Source organism: Euprymna scolopes, chromosome 21, assembly GCF_053919585.1.
Source record: "Euprymna scolopes isolate OS-2025 chromosome 21, ASM5391958v1, whole genome shotgun sequence".
Taxonomy (NCBI): Eukaryota; Metazoa; Mollusca; class Cephalopoda; order Sepiida; family Sepiolidae; genus Euprymna; species Euprymna scolopes.
In genome coordinates this window covers 74,621,545-74,640,657 of record NC_136502.1, presented here as the reverse complement: position 1 = coordinate 74,640,657, position 19,113 = coordinate 74,621,545, and the positions used below count along the sequence as shown (strand labels likewise).

Sequence of the window (19,113 nt, the reverse complement as noted above, 5' to 3'; positions counted from 1 at the left end):
CCAGTGATTTTATGTATGCTAACATTTCGCTGCAAATGTGGTAGCTAAATGTCTTTTTGGTTATTCTACACAAAATAAAATATATACACAAAACAAAGTAAAAGAAATGTCAGGGTTAGTTAATGATAAGCTTAGTACCAAGAAATAAGCACAGAATAAGGAAAAGAAAGATTCATTTGTTGATATTGTGTCGATTGGTGAATTTGTTGGTTCATTTTGTTTTATGACATATCAACACTATATCAGGTTATTTCATGCCCAATCTAGTGACATTTTTTTTTCCTAGAATATATTTGTTTATTTAATGTTGGTTTCTATTTAACTCATAATTGGGACCCTAACAGGTACTACTACTCCAGATCAGAGTGGACCTGGTAGCAATAGCAATTAAATGGTGGCTTCACACTTCACAAAGCCCCATGTTTGGATACAGTTTATGGTCATATCCAGGACCTGGTGAATTTGTAAATAATTGAAACGATCAACACTGGCGAGTTAGAATTCTGCATACCTATTGTTATAAAGTACCAATTTATGTTTTACATATCACTCCACAACGTTGCTGCAGAATCCAGACAGTTGAAAGAGTCTCAAGAAACTGAAAAGCTATTTAGTACTCTTAAATAAAATAACATGCATAAAGAAATCCTAATATAAGACAATAGATGAAAAAGCAATAAAAATTTTGTGTGGAATCAAGTGAAAACAGTTTCTTTGTCAAAGAAATTGCATGAAGATTCTCAGAGACTTTTCCTTCCTCGTTCCCTTCCCTTTTGGTGGAAGGAAACTTTCACAGTGGCTCAGAAGGTGGGCTGAGCACACTTCCTACAAAGGTGGGATGGGTAAATTTCTTTTTCATTTGGTTGCCTGGAGGACAGGCTTAGGCCCCCCCCTCCCAAAAAAAAAGGTTGGAGCCAGGGAACTTCTCCTCCCAGAAGGGGGAGGGGGGGCCCGGGAAGGCTTCTCTTCCCATATTTTTTGTTTTGTGTAAGGTTGATCTCTTTCCAAAGGGAGTAAGAGGATATCCCTCTCTTAGGAGGAGACCGAAGGCTCCCTGGGCCTCCCATCCTCCTTCTGAGAGAAGTTCCCCGGCTTCCACATTCATTGCTCAGCCCGCCGTCCAGGCAATCAGAGTCTGATTGTCTGCCGTATATAAAAAGGCGATTTTAGCTTGTCAGGCGGTATGCTCTGCCTAGACCATTTTTCTTCCACCTGTTGACCTTCCCTCCCTGTCATACAATACGCTTAAACAGGATATTTTAATTTATGCAGATTCCATATAGACTTTTAGTTTCCCAGGGTGTATACCCTCCGTTGACCATTTATGTTTAAGAGTTTTCCTTGCCCCTTCTCTGCCCCAGAATGGGAAGGGAGCTCTTTCCCACTGTATGGGGGGGGGGCGGCTTTCTTTTATGGTTATGTGGGGAGCCTTACCTTTACCCCCCTTAAGGTGGTAGGTCTTTTTTGTAAAATTGTTAGTCAAATGTTGATCAAATATTATAAGTTTTTGTGATATGCATGAAACATGTGCAGAATATGATCTGCTCTCATGCTGAAAGCAAGTAGAGAAACATTGTGAAAAAATGATGTAAACCTAAGCTAAGCAAACGACCAGTCAATGGAAATGTTTATTATAATGTATCAACAATAACACATTATCATAGTTATTTGGTGCTTATACGAAACAGGTATCAGGGATTGTCACCAGTGATTTTATTTATGTTAACAGTGCATGTCACTACAAATAATGATGGTAGCGAAATTAAGTTTTGTTTATTCTACCTAATATAAAGTATATACACAAAACAAAGTAAACATCTGCTGAATTTGATATTAAGCAGCAAAATATTTCAAAACATAAAAATGTGAAACATAACATGAATACTCTCCATTGTCACTTGAAAACATTGGTCTTGGTAGGCAGTTTATTAGATGCTCAAATAGTGGTCTTGGTATGGTGTGCTTAATATTATTGTATGCAAAATTTAAAAACACAAAAGAGGGTACAATCAATATTGAAAAAGTAACATCTGTCACAGAAAATAGTAATTTATAAATATCAAAAGGAATATTATTCTGTACTTAAAATGTTAAACTTACTGTTAACAATAATTTAAAATGGTGATCAGGATGAGTCCAACAACTTAGTCCTTGAGCTTTCTTATTGGTCATAGTAAAAAGAAATTGTAGTCTTTCAAGTTTGTTGGTCGCATTGGGATTCTTGGAATGTATCAACAGATTCCTGCATATGAATCTTTGTTAATTTCACACAATACAAAATATATATACAAAACAAAGTAAAGCATAGTATAGGGTTAGTTGTGTCCTCTAATTATCAACCAACTATTGCTAAAAAGAGAAAAGCACTGGAAATGTTTCTTATAATGTATCAATATTGAATTGTTCTCATGAAACACAAATCGAAATAGTGATAGTTATTTGGCGCTTATAAGAAACAGGTATCAGGGATTTTGGTGTATCAGATGTTTTTACAGTGAACTTAACTTTCAAGAAACAAATTGGTATGCAATGACATAGGCTAAGAATCTTAGACAAAATATATTCAAATGAAAAAAAATGTTGAACACTTATAACTTTGTATGGACTCTCAAAAACATTTGTAAAAAATGTGTCAACAAATGTAAAAAAAAATGATCCGCTCTACTTGATGACATCAAGCACAGTAATATTTTAGTGAAGAAAATATGAAATTGATGTTCAGTGATTAGTTTGGATGAATGAGAAAATGTAATTGTTTGATGCATAAAAATAACTCATTTGCTGTATTTAATATTAAGCAGCAAAATATAGTGATTTGAATATTTAGGAAAACATCAAACCAGATTATGTAAAAAAAAAAAGATGAAATTAGAAAATATATATTTTATGCTTATGAGTTTTGCCAATTAAAATGTTGTGGCAGAAATTGGGTGATTACCAAGTAATTTTATTTTGGTAAAATTCTTAAATTATTTCAATGTTTATTATAATTTCTAATTAGTGACTTGTTATCATCAAAATCCGCCCCAAAGAGTGTCCTTTCTTTTATTAGGTATCAGAATAGGTATCCAGATTTCTACTTCTATACAAATGTGATATTGTAGTACAGTAAATGTCAAATTGTTTTTCAAGTATTAGTTTGTAACGTTTGTACTGACTTCATCAGATGTCATGTAAGGAACTGAATTCTATTTAAGACTTTATCTGAAGTGTTTTTATTTTGGTAGATCATGTGTGATTACACTGTAGTAATTGCGCTGATAGCATGTTAACTACAAATGACAAAAGTGAAATCAATTTCTGATTCAGCTACACAATATAAACTAAAGGAAATCAAATTTGCAAAATAAAAGAAAAATGTAGTTATGGGTTAGTTTGGAGTTAGAATAAAAAGCCAACAAAACAGTTAGTTTATATTGTGTAGACTGTTTAATTAACTTTTTTCATTTCTGATAGTATTGAGAGTGGTCAATGAAAACCTTAATTTCTGACAAAATACTGTAATTTTCTTGGATACCAATTCATAAAAAGTACCTTTTGTGAAAAAAAAAAAAAACACTCCCCAGATCACCTTCACCACCTAAAACACAAAAACAAAAATATCTTTATTCTTCAAATATTGTGGTTGACTGGAGGGCGGGCTGAGCACTCCCAAAAAGGTAGGAGCCGGGGAACTTCTCCTCCAAGAAAGGGGGCCCGGGAAGGCTTCCCTGTCCCCATATTTTTTTTTTTTTGTGTAAGGTTGATCTCTTTCCGAATGGAGTAAGCGGAACCGACAGGGGGGGGGTCAATCAACCATACAAAAGGATATCTATCTCTTAGTTGAAAGAGGGAAGGTCTCCCTGTCCTCCCATACCCCTTCTGAGAGAAGTTTCCCCAGCTCTCAGCTTGGGGGGGGGGGGGTAGGAGGGCTTAGCACGCCCTCAAGGCAAATAGTCTGACTGTCTGCCTTATATAAAAAGGCGATTTTAGCTGGTCAGGTGGTATGACCTGCATTGACTATTTTTCCTCCACCTGTTGACCTTCCTTAATATTTATTTTTAATAATAAACACATTTTATTTTAATATTAATATTTATTTGTAATAATAAACACATTATATTATTTTAAATATTAATATTTATTTTTAATAATAAACACATATTATGTTAAATATTAATATTTATTTATAATAATAAACACATTTTAATCTACTTTAAATATTAATATTTATTTTTAATAATAAAAACAATTTTATTTGAATATTAATATGTATTTTTAATAATAAACACATTTTTATTTTAATATTAATATTTATTTTTAATAATAAACACATTTTATGTTATTTTTAATATTAATACTTATTGTTAATAATAAACACCTTTTATTATTGTAAATGTTAATATTTATTTTTAATAATAAACACTTATTTTATTTTAAATATTAATATTAAATTTTAATAATAAACACGTTATTTTATTTTAAATATTAATATTTACTTGTAATAATAAACACATGTTATTATTTTAAATAGTAATATTTATTGTTAATAATAAGCACATTTTATAATTTTAAATAGTAATATAATGAATTTGAATGTTTACATCGCTAACCAATGTATGGTTTTCGATAGAAAGAGGGTGATAGAGAGAGAGAGAGAGAGAGAGAGAGAGAGAAAAATTCCCCAGTTTTTGTATAAGAGAATATAAGTATCTCCCCTCCTTGACAACAAATATTTTTATAAAATGGCGCGAATGATATAATGAATTTGAATGTTTACATCGCTAACCAATGTATGGTTTTCGATAGAAAGAGGGTGATAGAGAGAGAGAGAGAGAGAGAGAGAGAGAGAGAAATTCCCCAGTTTTTGTATAAGAGAATATAAGTATCTCCCCTCCTTGACAACAAATATTTTTACCCAAGTATGTCTAAAATAATATATTCGATTTATTGGAAAAAACATAAAATTTCACATGGGATGGGGGTGGGGGGGTGGGGTTCGTGAATTAAAAAAAAAAAACGTTTGTCTAAAATATTATAATCGATCTATTGGAAAGAACATAAAATTTCACATTGACCCTGAAAATATCGTAAAAATAGAATCAATAGAAAAATTTTGATTTTAAAATATAAAAAATTGAAAAATATTTAGTTCGGAAAATTCATTACTGTTTATAAAAAAAAATATTTGGGTTTGTATTACTGTACACATAGATTCAAAAAAGTTGTCAAAAGACAAATATATAACAAATAAATGTTATCGAAGGCAACTGGATATATTTTTTGTGTTTTTATTCAATGTAACATATTTAATCAGCTCGAAAAACATACAGTGTTTATCGATGTATTCGAAAAATCAAGATAGCGTCTCACACCCTCTTTAACACCGTAAGTATGGAAAAAAGTGTTATATGTTAAATATTTTTACCCAAGTATGTCTAAAATATTATATTCGATTTATTGGAAAGAACATAAAATTTCAGATGGGATTGGGGGGTGGGGTTCGTGAATTTAAAAAAAAAACGTTTGTTTAAAATATTATATTCGATTTATTGGAAAGAACATAAAATTTCACATTGACCCTGTAAATATCGTAAAAATAAAATCAATAGAAAAAGTTTTATAGATTTTAAAAATTTAAAAATTGTAAAATATTGAGTTGGGAAAATTCATTACTGTTTAAAAAAAATATATTTCTATAACTTTTCAAACAACTTTAATAGAAAATAAATAACCCACTTTTAACAGAGAAATTCCGAGATTTTTATATAGTTTCGTGTTAACTGTTTACAGAAGTATTTGTAATAAAGTGTATTGTATAATCTGAAACATATTAGCATATGAAATAAATAAATAAGTAAATGTTAATAAGTTATATAAATGAAAAGAAAGAAATCAATATCTAAAGTATATAAATATAATTTCTATTACTTACGTGAAAAATCAAATCGCTGCTGATAAAAAATGGCGCGAATGATATAATGAATTTGAATGTTTACATCGCTAACCAATGTATGGTTTTCGATAGAAAGAGGGTGATAGAGAGAGAGAGAGAGAGAGAGAGAGAGAGAGAGAGAGAGAAATTCCCCAGTTTTTGTATAAGAGAATATAAGTATCTCCCCTCCTTGGCCACAAATATTTTTATAATAATCTCGTTTAAAAATTCTTCAATTCTTTGCATTCTTCAATTTCTTTGCATAATCAATAGTATTCTTATTGGTACTCCTGCAGTATTTTACCCACCGATTTCACGATCTTAGCCGAGCGTTGACGAACGCTTTCGGCGTTAACGCCGACGAAAGCCGAGAATTCGGAGCTACTATGGTGCAAGAACGCTAAAAGTATGTGAAATAGCAACAACATTACAAGGAAAAGATATTACACACACACAACAAAATGGATAAAATTAATACACAAAAATTTGGATAAAATAAATCACAAACACTTACCGTAAGTTTTTTTTAAAGTAAAATAAATTTATTTTGTTGAATATTTTTTTTTTTTTTTTTTTCATTTTGTTTTCCGATAGCTTTTTTTTTGGGGGGGGGTAAGCAACAGTAATAAACACTTCAATGTTTTTTTTTTGTTTGTTTTTAACAAAACGTTATTAAACAGTAACAACAATGTTTTGTTTTGTTTTTTTTTTTCAGTAATGTTTGTAGGGGGGGGACAACAATTACTGTTTATCTTTAGTTCCGACTGGAAGATTTTCTACTGACTGTAGAGGCAAAGTAGGGAGCAAAGGGTTTTCAGAGGATGTGGAAAGAAGCTCCTTTCCAACCGGGTAGCCTTCCGCGATTTGATATCGCTAAATTAAATAGCTGAAATGAAAGGCTGTGTATTTTTACTTTGAACAATAAAATAACTGAAATGAAACGCTATGTGTGTAATTTCAATGAAAATTATTCGTCTGCTGCGCGTTCGTTTGAAGCGCCCTGATTGGCTGATAGAGTATCGTACCGCTCGCCATGTTCCGGCGTTTTCCGACGGATGTCGATCAACGCTCGGCTAAGATCGTGAAATCGGTGGGTAAAATACTGCAGGAGTACCTTCTTATTTAAAAAAAAAAAAAAATGCCAAAAAATTGCAGATTTTAAAATAACAGAAAAAAAGAAAAAAAAATAAACGTAAAAAATTGCAGAGGTGTTGTGCGCATCTCAATATGGCGAGAAAAAAAAAAAGGCTAGATTGCGAAATTTGGCATAAAATGCTATGTACATTTACAAAATGGCAAAGTTGACGACGGCGTGATAAATAATTGGTTTTCGCTGTAAAAAAAAACAGAAAAAAAAAAAAAAAAAGAAACTACTTGATCAAATGAAGTGAAATTCTTTTTCGGAGAACTTCAGTCTATAACAGTTTTGTACAATAAAATATATTTTTCAGTATTTCCATTTTTTAATGTCGTCACTAAACTGTATAATTACCAAAAATTTTATTTTTTTAAGTTAATAACGAAAGGAAAATAATTCCATTTTTAAACGAAAAAGTCAGTTTAAATACTATTTTTTTTTAAGCAAGAAAAAAAAAAAAGGTAAATATCCAGATACGCTACTACAGAACACCACCGACCACTCTAAATTGTTTTTTTTATAGGTAATCGAGGTCCCTGTCAACGAATCTGATAGTAAAACTTAACTATAAAAAATATTTAGGTTTGGTTCACCGTAAATAATATAGGTGACTGAAATAGGAATGTAATTGAATGTTTAATATTCAGAATAGTATCCGATAATTCACGGAATAATTATTGTTACAAATTACGATGACTGTACACAGATTTGAAAAAGTATAAAAAAATAAATGTTATATTTATTCAGCTCGAAAAACATACAGTGTTTACCGATGTAATCGAAAAATAAATGAAAAACTATACGAAATACTTATGTCACGGTAACATATATGTAGCGAGTTTTTAACCGTATTTTTATCCGTTTTTTTATGTATAACAATGTTTTCCCACACTTATTGTTTTAAAGAAAGAATAAGACGACGTCTTGAAAGATGTAAAATATTATCGTATGTAACAGTTATGAAAAGTTATAATGATAGTTAAATGTCTTATATGTTCTGTGTTTTTTTTTTTACACAATGAATAACTTTTCTTCTTGCTTCAGGGAAAAGTTTCGTAATCATGTTTATATATTTATGCTTCATCTTAATGCTTCAGAATATACAATATTTAAAAAAATATTTGGGTTTGTATTACTGTACACATAGATTCAAAAAAGTTGTCAAAAGACAAAAATATAACAAATATAATATTTTCCCATGTAAAAAAAAAAAAGAAAATGCTATTAAATATAATAAAAAATACGTACGTAACAACAAAAACACACCGAAGAAAGTGTGTGTGTGTGTGTGTGTGAGAGAGAGAGAGAGAGAGAGAGAGAGAGAGAGAGGGAGGGAGGGAAGAGGAAGCGGTGTATGTTGAATTTTGTTCCTTTTCGAAGCAGCACAAAAAGTAAGTGTTTCCATAGTAACCAAACCGTGACGTCACGTCACGTGACATGACTAAGCGTTTTTAAACGAATAGAAAAATAGAAAGAGGGTGATAGAGAAAGTGAGAGAGAGAGAGAGTAAGTGTGAGAGAGAGAGACGGTGTTGGTTTTACTCCCCCCCTTCCAGCTTAAGAGGTATGAGGTCACGTGGTAACATAAAAAATGGCTAATTATTTTACATTACATAAATATTACGATATTTTTATAATCGTCTAATATTTTGAAAGGTGAATTTTTTTATTCCCGTACATTTTTTCCTGACATTTTTCGTTAAAACTCTTGTATAAATAATATTTTTAACCAGGTAATAACGATGGAAACATTGGCATAAAGTAAAAAAAAAGATATAACTGAGCCGAAGAGAAAAATGCAAAAGTATCGGAGAAAGATTTTTTTATTAACAATTGTTCGCCATTAGTGGACGTTGACGTCACGTCACGTGACATGACTAAGCTTTTTTTTTTTTACGTATGAATTACATTGGATCATTCAAGAATTTACGTAATAAAAAGCATTACAATGACAGTTTTTTTTGGGACCCCCTTGGAGATAACTGATACGTTTACCCCTTTCTCCTCGTCAGTTTGACGTGAAATTTCGATATTTGTCATCCGGGACACGGGGCTTCGATATGATACCAAATTTATCAAGTCTGGTTGTGTCTTTCAAAAGTTTTAGCGTTACATACAAACATACAAACTCACAGACATTTGGGATTTATATATATAGACTAGCAGGGCTACCCGGCGTTGCTCGGGACCGTATAAACAATGAAAAAACAAAAGCAGATATTGAACATATGTTTGATTCTTAGGGGAGAGGAATCTTTCATCTCTATGTATTATTTGTTTTATCTACCCTAGGACTGATATTGTTCATGTTTTATCCCTAGCATAGGTAATTTACAGCATGTATATGAAATTGTTTTACCTTAGGGAGAAGAGAACAGGTAATATACAACATAATGTGTCTATATTACATCCCTGGCAACGCCTAGAAACCAGCTAGAACATGTATTTCAGTCAATCTTTATTATATCCTGGGCTATGCCGGGAAACCAGCTAATCTCTTTTTAGTGACTTGACCACCAAAATACCTCCCTAAGTGTGTCCTTTCTTTTGAACTTATTAGATATAGGTATCTAGAAATGTGTGTGAAATTTTGTTGAATGCATTGTTCACTATGATTTTCTTATTGTTCTACACAATATCAACTGTAGCGAAATAACACAGTAAACATAGTGTAGTGTTAGAATAAAGAGCAAAGGAAAAAATTAGAATCATATTTTGTAATTGCAAATCTAAATTTGCTAGCATGTACCAGTATTTGCCAGGTTGTGGAAATTTGGAACTTATAACATATGTAGTGGCCTTTTCCTAGATACCTATTGCTAAAAATTATACTTTCATTTTGTTAGAAAAATCTCTCTTCAGATGCCCTGCATCATTCAAAATAAAAACAAATATTTTTATAATTGTTTCAGTATATTGCTACACAATGTGAAAGTTTTTAACGTTTGTAAAAAAAATCATGAATGTGCTTATATTGCAAAAAAGAAAATATCAGTGCACAGTATTGAAAGTGTTTGAGATTCAAAAGTCTGTAACATTTCTACTAACTTCATAAGATGTCATGTGAGAAACTGAATTGAATATCAAGACATTATCTGAAGCGTTTTTATTTTGGTGTAACATATGTGTTTACAGTGAACCTTAACTTTTAATAAACAGATTGGTATGCAATGACATAGGCTAAGAATCTTTAAAATATATATAAATTGGAAAAATGTGTGAACAAATGAAAAAAAATGATCCGCTCCACTTGATGACATCAAGCACAGTAATATTTTAGTGAAGAAAATATGAAATTGATGTTCAGTGATTAGTTTGGATGAATGAGAAAATGTAATTGTTTGATGCATAAAAATAACTCAGTTGCTGTATTTGATATTAAGCAGCAAAATATAGTGATTTGAATATTTGGGAAAACATCAAACCAGATTATGTAAAAAGAAAAAAAAAAGATGAAATTAGAAAATATATATTTTCTGTTTATGAGTTCTGCCAATCAAAATTTTGTGGCAGAAATTGGGTGATTACCATGCAATTTTATTTTGGTAAAATTCTTAAATTATTAGAATGTTTATTATAATTTCTAATTAGTGACTTGTTATAATCAAAATCCGCCCTAAAGAGTGTCCTTTCTTTTATTAGGTATCAGAGTAGGTATCAAGATTTCTACTTCTATACAAATGTGATATTTCAGATCTGTACATAAAAAATTTGTTGAATATATAGGTTGAGAATTGTTCTGTGTCGCTCTCTCTCACACACACACGCATTCTCACTTTTATAGATATAATAGATAGATTACTCTAGATATATTTCCATATGTCTGAATACCCTATATACAAATTTTCAAATCTGTAGATAAAAAAATTTGTTGAGTATATAGGTTGAAAATTGTTCTCTCTCTCTCTCTCACACACACATTCTCAATTTTAGAGATATAATAGATAGATTATGCTAGATATATTTCCATATGTCTGAATACCCTATATACAAATTTTCTAATCTGTAGATCAAATATTTGTTGAATATATAGGTTGAAAATTGTTCTTACTCTCTCTCTCTCTCTCTCTGGCTACCTCACACACACATTCTAACTTTTATAGATATAATAGATAGATTATGCTAGATATATTTCCATATGTGTGAATACCCTATATACAAATTTTCTAATTTGTAGATAAAAAATTTGTAGAGTGCATAGGTTGAGAATTGTTCTCTCTATCTCTCACACACACACATTCTAACTTTTAAAGATATAATAGATTATGCTAGATATATTTCGATATTTCTGAATACCCTATATATAAAAATTTGTTGAATGTATAGGTTGAGAACTGTTCTCTCTCTCTCTCTCTCTCTCTCTCTCTCTCTCTCTCTCTCGCTCACACACACACACACATTCTCACTTTTTTAGATATAATAGAAAGATTATCCTAGATATATTTCTATTTGTATGAATACTCTATATACAAATTTTAAAATCTGTAGATAAAGAATTTGTTGAGTATATGGGTTGAGAATTGTTCTCTCTCTCTCTCTCTCTCTCTCTCTCTCACACACACACACACATTCTCACTTTTATAGATATAATAGATTATGCTAGATATATTTCCATATGTCTGAATACCCTATATACAAATTTTCAAATCTGTTGATAAAAAATTTGTTGAGTATATAGGTTGAGAATTGTTCTCTCTCTCTATCACACACATTCTCACTTTTATAGATATAATAGACAGATTATGCCAGATATATTGAAATGTGTCTGAATGCCCAATATACAAATTTTGAAATCTGTAGATAAAAAATTTGTTGTATACATAGGTTGACAATTGTCCTCTCTCTCACACACACACACATTCTCACTTTTATACATATAATAGATAGATTATGCTAGATATATTTCTATATGTCTGAACACCCTATATACAAATGTTCAAATCTGTGGATAAAAAATTTGTTGAATGTATAGGTTGAGAATTTTTATCTCTCTCTTTTTCTCTCTCTCTCTCTCGCTATCTCACACACACGCATTCTCACTTTTATAGATAAAATAGATAGATTATGCTAGATATATTTCCATATGTCTGAATACCCTATATACAAAGTTTCAAATCTGTAGATAAAAAAATTGTTGAATATATAGGTTTAGAATTGTTCTCTCTCTCTCTCTCACACACACATTCTAACTTTTGTAGTTATAATAGATAGATTATGCTAGATATATTTCCATATGTCTGAATACCCTATATACAAATTTTCTAAACTGTAGGTAAAAAATTTGTTGAGTATGTAGGTTAAGAATTGTTCTCTCTCTCTCTCTCACACACACACACACAAGTTCTCACTTTTATAGATATAATAGATAGATTATGCTAGATATATTTCTATATGTCTGCCTACCCTATATACAAATTTCCAAATCTGTGCCCAAAAATGTGTGGAATATATAGGTTGAGAATTGTTCTCTCTCTCTCTCTCTCTCACACATATTCTCACTTTTATAGGTTATATAGGTTGAGAATTTTTTGCTCTTTCCATCACTCACATTCACACTTTTATAGATATAATACATAGATTATGCCAGATATATTTACATATGTCTGAATACCCAATATACACATTTTCAAATCTGTAGATAAAAAATTAGTTGAATATATAGGTTGAGAATTGTTCTCTCTCTCTCTCTTTCTCTCTCTCTCACACACACATTCTCACTTTTATAGATATAATAGATAGATTATTCTAGATATATTTCCATACGTCTGAATACCCTATATCCAAATTTTCTAATATGTAGATAAAAAATTTGTTGAATATATAGGGTGAGAATTTTCCTTCCTCTCTTTCTCTCTCTCTCTTTCTCACACACACACAAGCTGAAAATTGTTCTCTCTCTCTCTCTGACTCTCTCTCTCTCTCACACACACACACATGGTCATTTTATAGATATAATAGATAGGTTATGCTAGATATATTTCTATATGTCTGAATACCCTATATACAAATTTTTAAATCTGTAGATAAAAAATTTGTTGAGTATATAGGTTGAGAATTGTTCTTTCTCTCTCTCTCACACACACATTCTCAGTTTTATAGATATAATAGATTATGCTAGATATATTTCCAAATGTCTGAATACCCTATATACAAATTTTCAAATCTGTAAAGATAGAATTTGTTGAATATATAGGTTGAGAATTGTTCTCTCTCTCTCTCTTTCACACACATTCTCACTTTTATAGATATAATAGATAGATTATGCTAGATATATTTCCTTATGTCTGAATACCCTATATACAAATTATCAAATCTGTAGATACAAAATTTGTTGAGTATATAGGTTGAGAATTGTTCTCTCTCTCTCTCTCTCACTCACTCACTCACTCACTCACTCACACACACACACACACATTCTACCTTTTATAGATATAATAGATTATGCTAGATATATTTCCATATGTCTGAATACCCTGTATACAAATTTTCAGATCTGTACATAAAAATTAGTTGAATATATAGGTTGAGAATTGTTCTCTCTCTCTCTCTTCTCTCTCTCTCTTTCACACACATTCTCACTTTTCTAGATATAATAGATAGATTATGCTAGATATATTTCCATATGTCTGAATACCCTATATACAAATTTTCTAATCGGTAGATAAAAAATATGTTGAATATATAGGGTGAGAATTGTACTTACTCTCTCTCTCTCTCTCTCTCTCTCTCTCTCTCTCTCTCTCTCTCTCTCACGCACACATTCTCACTTTTATGGATATAATAGATAGATTATGCTGGATATATTTCCATATGTCTGAATACCCTATATACAAATGGTCAAATCTGTAGATAACAAATTTATTGAATAGATAGGTTGAGAATTGTTCTCTCTCTCTCTCTCGCAACCTTACACACACAACCACACGCAAACATTCTGACTTTTATAGATATAATAGATCGATTATGCTAGATATATTTCCATATGTCTGAATACCCAATATACAAATTTTCAAATCTGTAGGTAAAAAATTTGTTGAATATATAGGTTGAGAATTGTTCTCTCTCTCTCACACACTCACATTCTCACTTTTATAGATATAATGTATAGATTATGCTAGATATATTTCTATATGTCTGAATACCCTATATACAAAGTTTAAAATCCGTAGATAAAAATACGTTGAGTATATAGGTTGAGAATTGTTCTCTCTCTCTCTCTTACGCACACACACACACACACACACACATTTTCACTTTTATAGATATAATAGATAGATTATGCTAGATATATTTCCATATGTCTGAATACCCTATATACAAATTTTTAAATCTGTAGATAAAAAATGTATTGAATATATAGGTTGAGAATTGTTGTCTCTCTCTCTCTCTCTCTCTCTCTCTCTCTCTCTCTCTCTCTCTCTCTCTCTGGCTACCTCACACACACACACACATTTTCACTTTTATAGATATAATAGATAGATTATGCTAGATATATTTCCATATGTCTGAATACCCTATATACAAACTTTCAAATCTGTAGATAAAAAATTTGTTGAGTATATAGGTTGAGAATTGTTCTCTCTCTCTCACACGAAACTGTGCGCTCGGCTTCTTCCCCCCCTTCCCACCCCAAATGCTTGGGAAACTGTGCACTGTTTTTGTTGGTTTTCAAGCTGCCTCTTCACCCCCCCCCACACACACAGTTTAACAGTAGTAGGAGGTCAAGAGAAAGAGGGTGAGAGAGAGAGAAGAGTAAGTTGGTGAGAGAGAGAGAAAAGAGAAAGAGGGTGTTGGTTTTATATTTTTATTATCGTCTAATATTTTGAAAGCTGAATTTCTAATAAAATGTGCATCTATAGGAGATAATGCCTGGGAATGTGTTCCCCCCCCCACAGTTTAACAGTGGTGTGACGTCAAGAGAAAGAGGGTGAGAGAGAGGGAAGAGTAAGTGGGTGAGAGAGAGAAAGAGAGAGAAAAAAAAGAAAGACGGTGTTGGTTTTGTGAAAAAAGTTGTTATTTACAATTGTTCGCATTCTTGGCCTTTTGGTCAAGATCAAAGTGTAGTATCTGTTCTTCAGATGCTGCACTTCTATTTCTTGTTCTCTTTCGGTGGAGGAGAAATCCTCCACGACTGAGACAATTTTTATTTTTGTACCTTTTCTCCACGTTAAAAAACGACCCTGGTGTCTAACTCTGTCCCGTGGGGAGGCATAGTAAATAGGTACAATTGTTCGCCATTAGTGGATGTTGACGTCACGTCACGTGACATGACTAAGCGTTTTTTTTTTTTAGTATGAATAACATTTTTTGTTTTAATTATAAAGTCTACACTTAATTTTATAGAAAATGATGTATATATAATAGAAAAAAAAAATTACTGGTTTTGTTGGATTCAAGTGGATCCCCCCCCCTCCAGTTTAAGAGATAGCAGGTCACGTGGTAATATACAAAATGGCTAGCGTAAATATAAAGATCGGTTTTTTTATCGACGAATATTTTGAAAGCTGAATTTTTTTTTATTCCTGTACATTTTTTCCTGATATTTTTCGTTAAAACTCTTGTATAAATACTATTTTTAACCAGTTAAATACGTTGGAGACATTGTCATGGAGTTTAATAATCTCTAGAACAAAGCAGAAGAGAAATTACAAAAGTATCGGTAAAACAAAGTGTTTGTTTACATTTGTTCGCCATTACTGGATGTTGACGTCACGTCACGTGACATGACTAAGCGTTTTTGGATTATGTAATATTAACATTAAAATGACAGGTTTTTTGGGGGCCCCCCCCCTAGGAGAGAAATGATCAGTTCACCCCCTTTTAATGGTCCGTTTGGTGTGGAATTTCGATATTTGTCATGCGGGTGATCAAGGTTCAATATGATACATAATTTGTCAACTTTGGTTGTGTCTGTCAAAAGTTTGAGCTGACGTCACGTCACGTGACACGTATTGAATAACGTTAAAATGACAGGTTTTTTTGGGGGCCCCCCCTAGGAGAAAAACGATCAGTTGACCCCTTTCTACTGGTCCGTTTGACGTGAAATTTCGATATTTGTCATCCGGGTGATCAAGGTGCAATATGATACCAAATTTGTCAACTCTGGTTCCGTCTTTCAAAAGTTTTAGCGTTACAAACAAACATACATACATACATACATACATACATACACACCGATTTTTGCCTTTTATATATATAGACTAGCAGGGCTACCCGGCGTTGCTCGGGACCGTATAAACAATGAAAAAACAAAAGCAGATATTGAACATATGTTTTATTCTTAGGGGAGAGGAATCTTTCATCTCTATGTATTATTTGTTTTATCTACCCCCGGACTGGTATTGTTCATGTTTTATCCCTAGCATAGGTAATTTACAGCATGTATATGAAATTGTTTTACCTTAGGGAGAAGAGAACAGGTAATATACAACATAATGTGTCTATATTACATCCCTGGCAACGCCTAGAAACCAGCTAGAACATGTATTTCAGTCAATGTTTATTACATCCTGGGCTATGCCGGGAAACCAGCTAATCTCTATTTAGTGACTTGACCACCAAAATACCTCCCTAAGTGTGTCCTTTCTTTTGAACTTATTAGATATAGGTATCTAGAAATGTGTGTGAAATTTTGTTGAATGCATTGTTCACTATGATTTTCTTATTGTTCTACACAATATCAACTGCAGCGAAATAAAACAGTAAACTTAGTGTAGTGTTAGAATAAAGAGCAAAGGAAAAAATTAGAATCATATTCTGTAATTGCAAATCTAAATTTGCTAGCGTGTACCAGTATTTGCCAGGTTGTGGAAATTTGGAATTTATAACGTATGTAGTGGCCTTTTCCTAGATACCTATTGCTAAAAATTATACTTTCATTTTGTTAGAAAAATCTCTCTTCGGATGCCCTGCATCATCCAAAATAAAAACAAATATTTTTATAATTGTTTCAGTACATTGCTACACATTGTGAAATTTGTTGACGTTTGTAAAAAAAAATCATGAATGTGCTTATATTCCAAAAAAGAAAATATCAGTGCACAGTATTGAAAGTGTTCGAGATTCAAAAGTCTGTAACATTTCTACTAACTTCATAAGATGTCATGTGAGAAACTGAATTGAATATCAAGACATTATCTGAAGCGTTTTTATTTTGGTATAACGTATGTGTTTACAGTGAACCGTAACTTTTAATAAACAGCTTGGTATGCAATGACATAGGCTAAGAATCTTAGACAAAATATATATAAATTGGAAAAATGTGTGAACAAATGAAAAAAAAAAATGATCCGCTCCACTTGATGACATCAAGCACAGTAATATTTTAGTGAAGAAAATATGAAATTGATGTTCAGTGATTAGTTTGGATGAATGAGAAAATGTAATTGTTTGATGCATAAAAAATAACTCATTTGCTGTATTTGATATTAAGCAGCAAAATATAGTGATTTGAATATTAAGGAAAACATCAAATCAGATTATGTAAAAAAAAAAGATGAAATTAGAAAATATATATTTTCTGTTTATGAGTTTTGCCAATCAAAATTTTGTGGCAGAAATTGGGTGATTACCATGCAATTTTATTTTGATAAAATTCTTAAATTATTTCAATGTTTATTATAATTTCTTAGTAGTGACTTGTTATCATCAAAATCCGCCCCAAAGAGTGTCCTTTCTTTTATTAGGTATCAGAATAGGTATCCAGATTTCTACTTCTATACAAATGTGATATTTCGGATCTGTAGATAAACAATTTGTTGCATATATAAGCTGAGAATTGTTCTCTCTCATTCTCTCTCTCACACACCCACACATTCTCACTTTTATAGATATAATAGATAAATTATGCTAGATATATTTCCATATGTCTGAATACCTTATATACCAATTTTCAAATCTGTAGATAAAAAATTTGTTGAATATATAGGTTAAGAATTGTTCTCTCTCTCTCTCTCTCTACCTCACACACACCCACACACACAAACATTCTGACTTTTATAGATATAATAGATAGATTATGCTAGATATATTCCATATGTCTGGATACCCTATATACAAATTTTCTAATCTGTAGATAAAAAATTTGTTGAATATTTTCAACCCTTATCCTCGAGTGGCGTCTGGGCCTTGATAAGTAGTAATGCGTATTTAGCAAAATATAAATATATATATATATAACAAATTTACTGAATTTCCATTACTAACGATTACTGTATTGTCCAATTGACTACTGCGCTTTTCAACCCTTATCCTCGAGTGGCCTCTGGGCCTTGAGAAGTAGTAATTACTAACGATTACTATATTGACCAATTGACTACTGCACTTTTTAACCCTTATCCTCGGGTGGCCTCTGGGCCTTATTGTCCAATTGACTACTGTGGACTTTTTAACTCTTATGCTCGAGTGGCCTCTGGGCCTTGATAAGTGGAAATGACTAAGTAACAAAAAATAGGTATATAACAAATTTACTGAATTTCCATTACTAACGATTACTATATTGTCCAATTGACTACTGTGCACTTTTCAATCCTTATCCTCGAGTGGCCTCTGGGCCTTGATAAATGGTAATGCGTATGTAACAAAATATACATATATATAACAAATTTACTGAATTTCCATTACTAACGATTACTATATTGTCCAATTGACTACTGCACTTTTAAACGCTTATCCTCGAGTGGCCTCTGGGCCTTGATAAGTGGTAATACCATCGAGTGGCCTCTGGGCCTTAATAAGTGGTTGTGCCTAAGTAACAAAAAATAGGTATATTACAAATATCCCGCATTTCCATTACAACCGACTACTACGGTGCACTTTTCAATCCTTATCCTCGAGTGGCCTGTGGGCTTTGATAAGTGGTAATGCGTATTTAACAAAATATTAATATATATATAACAAATTTACTGAATTTCCATTACTAACAATTACTATATTTTGTCCAATTGACTACTGCACTTTTCAACACTTATCCTCTAGTGGCCTCTGGGCCTTGATAAGTGGTAATGCCTATATAAACAAAATATAAATATATATATAACAAATTTCCCGACTTTCCATTACTA

General features: G+C 31.6%; 1 protein-coding gene and 1 pseudogene across 4 annotated transcripts in view; one reads left to right on the top strand and one right to left on the bottom strand.

Moving 5' to 3' along the window:
- Positions 1-19,113, bottom strand: part of LOC145242513 (protocadherin gamma-A4-like) — a 590,587-nt gene that overhangs the window by 302,512 nt on the left and 268,962 nt on the right. The window lies entirely within an intron of this gene.
- LOC145243246 (U2 spliceosomal RNA) lies at positions 15,078-15,211 on the top strand (annotated as a pseudogene).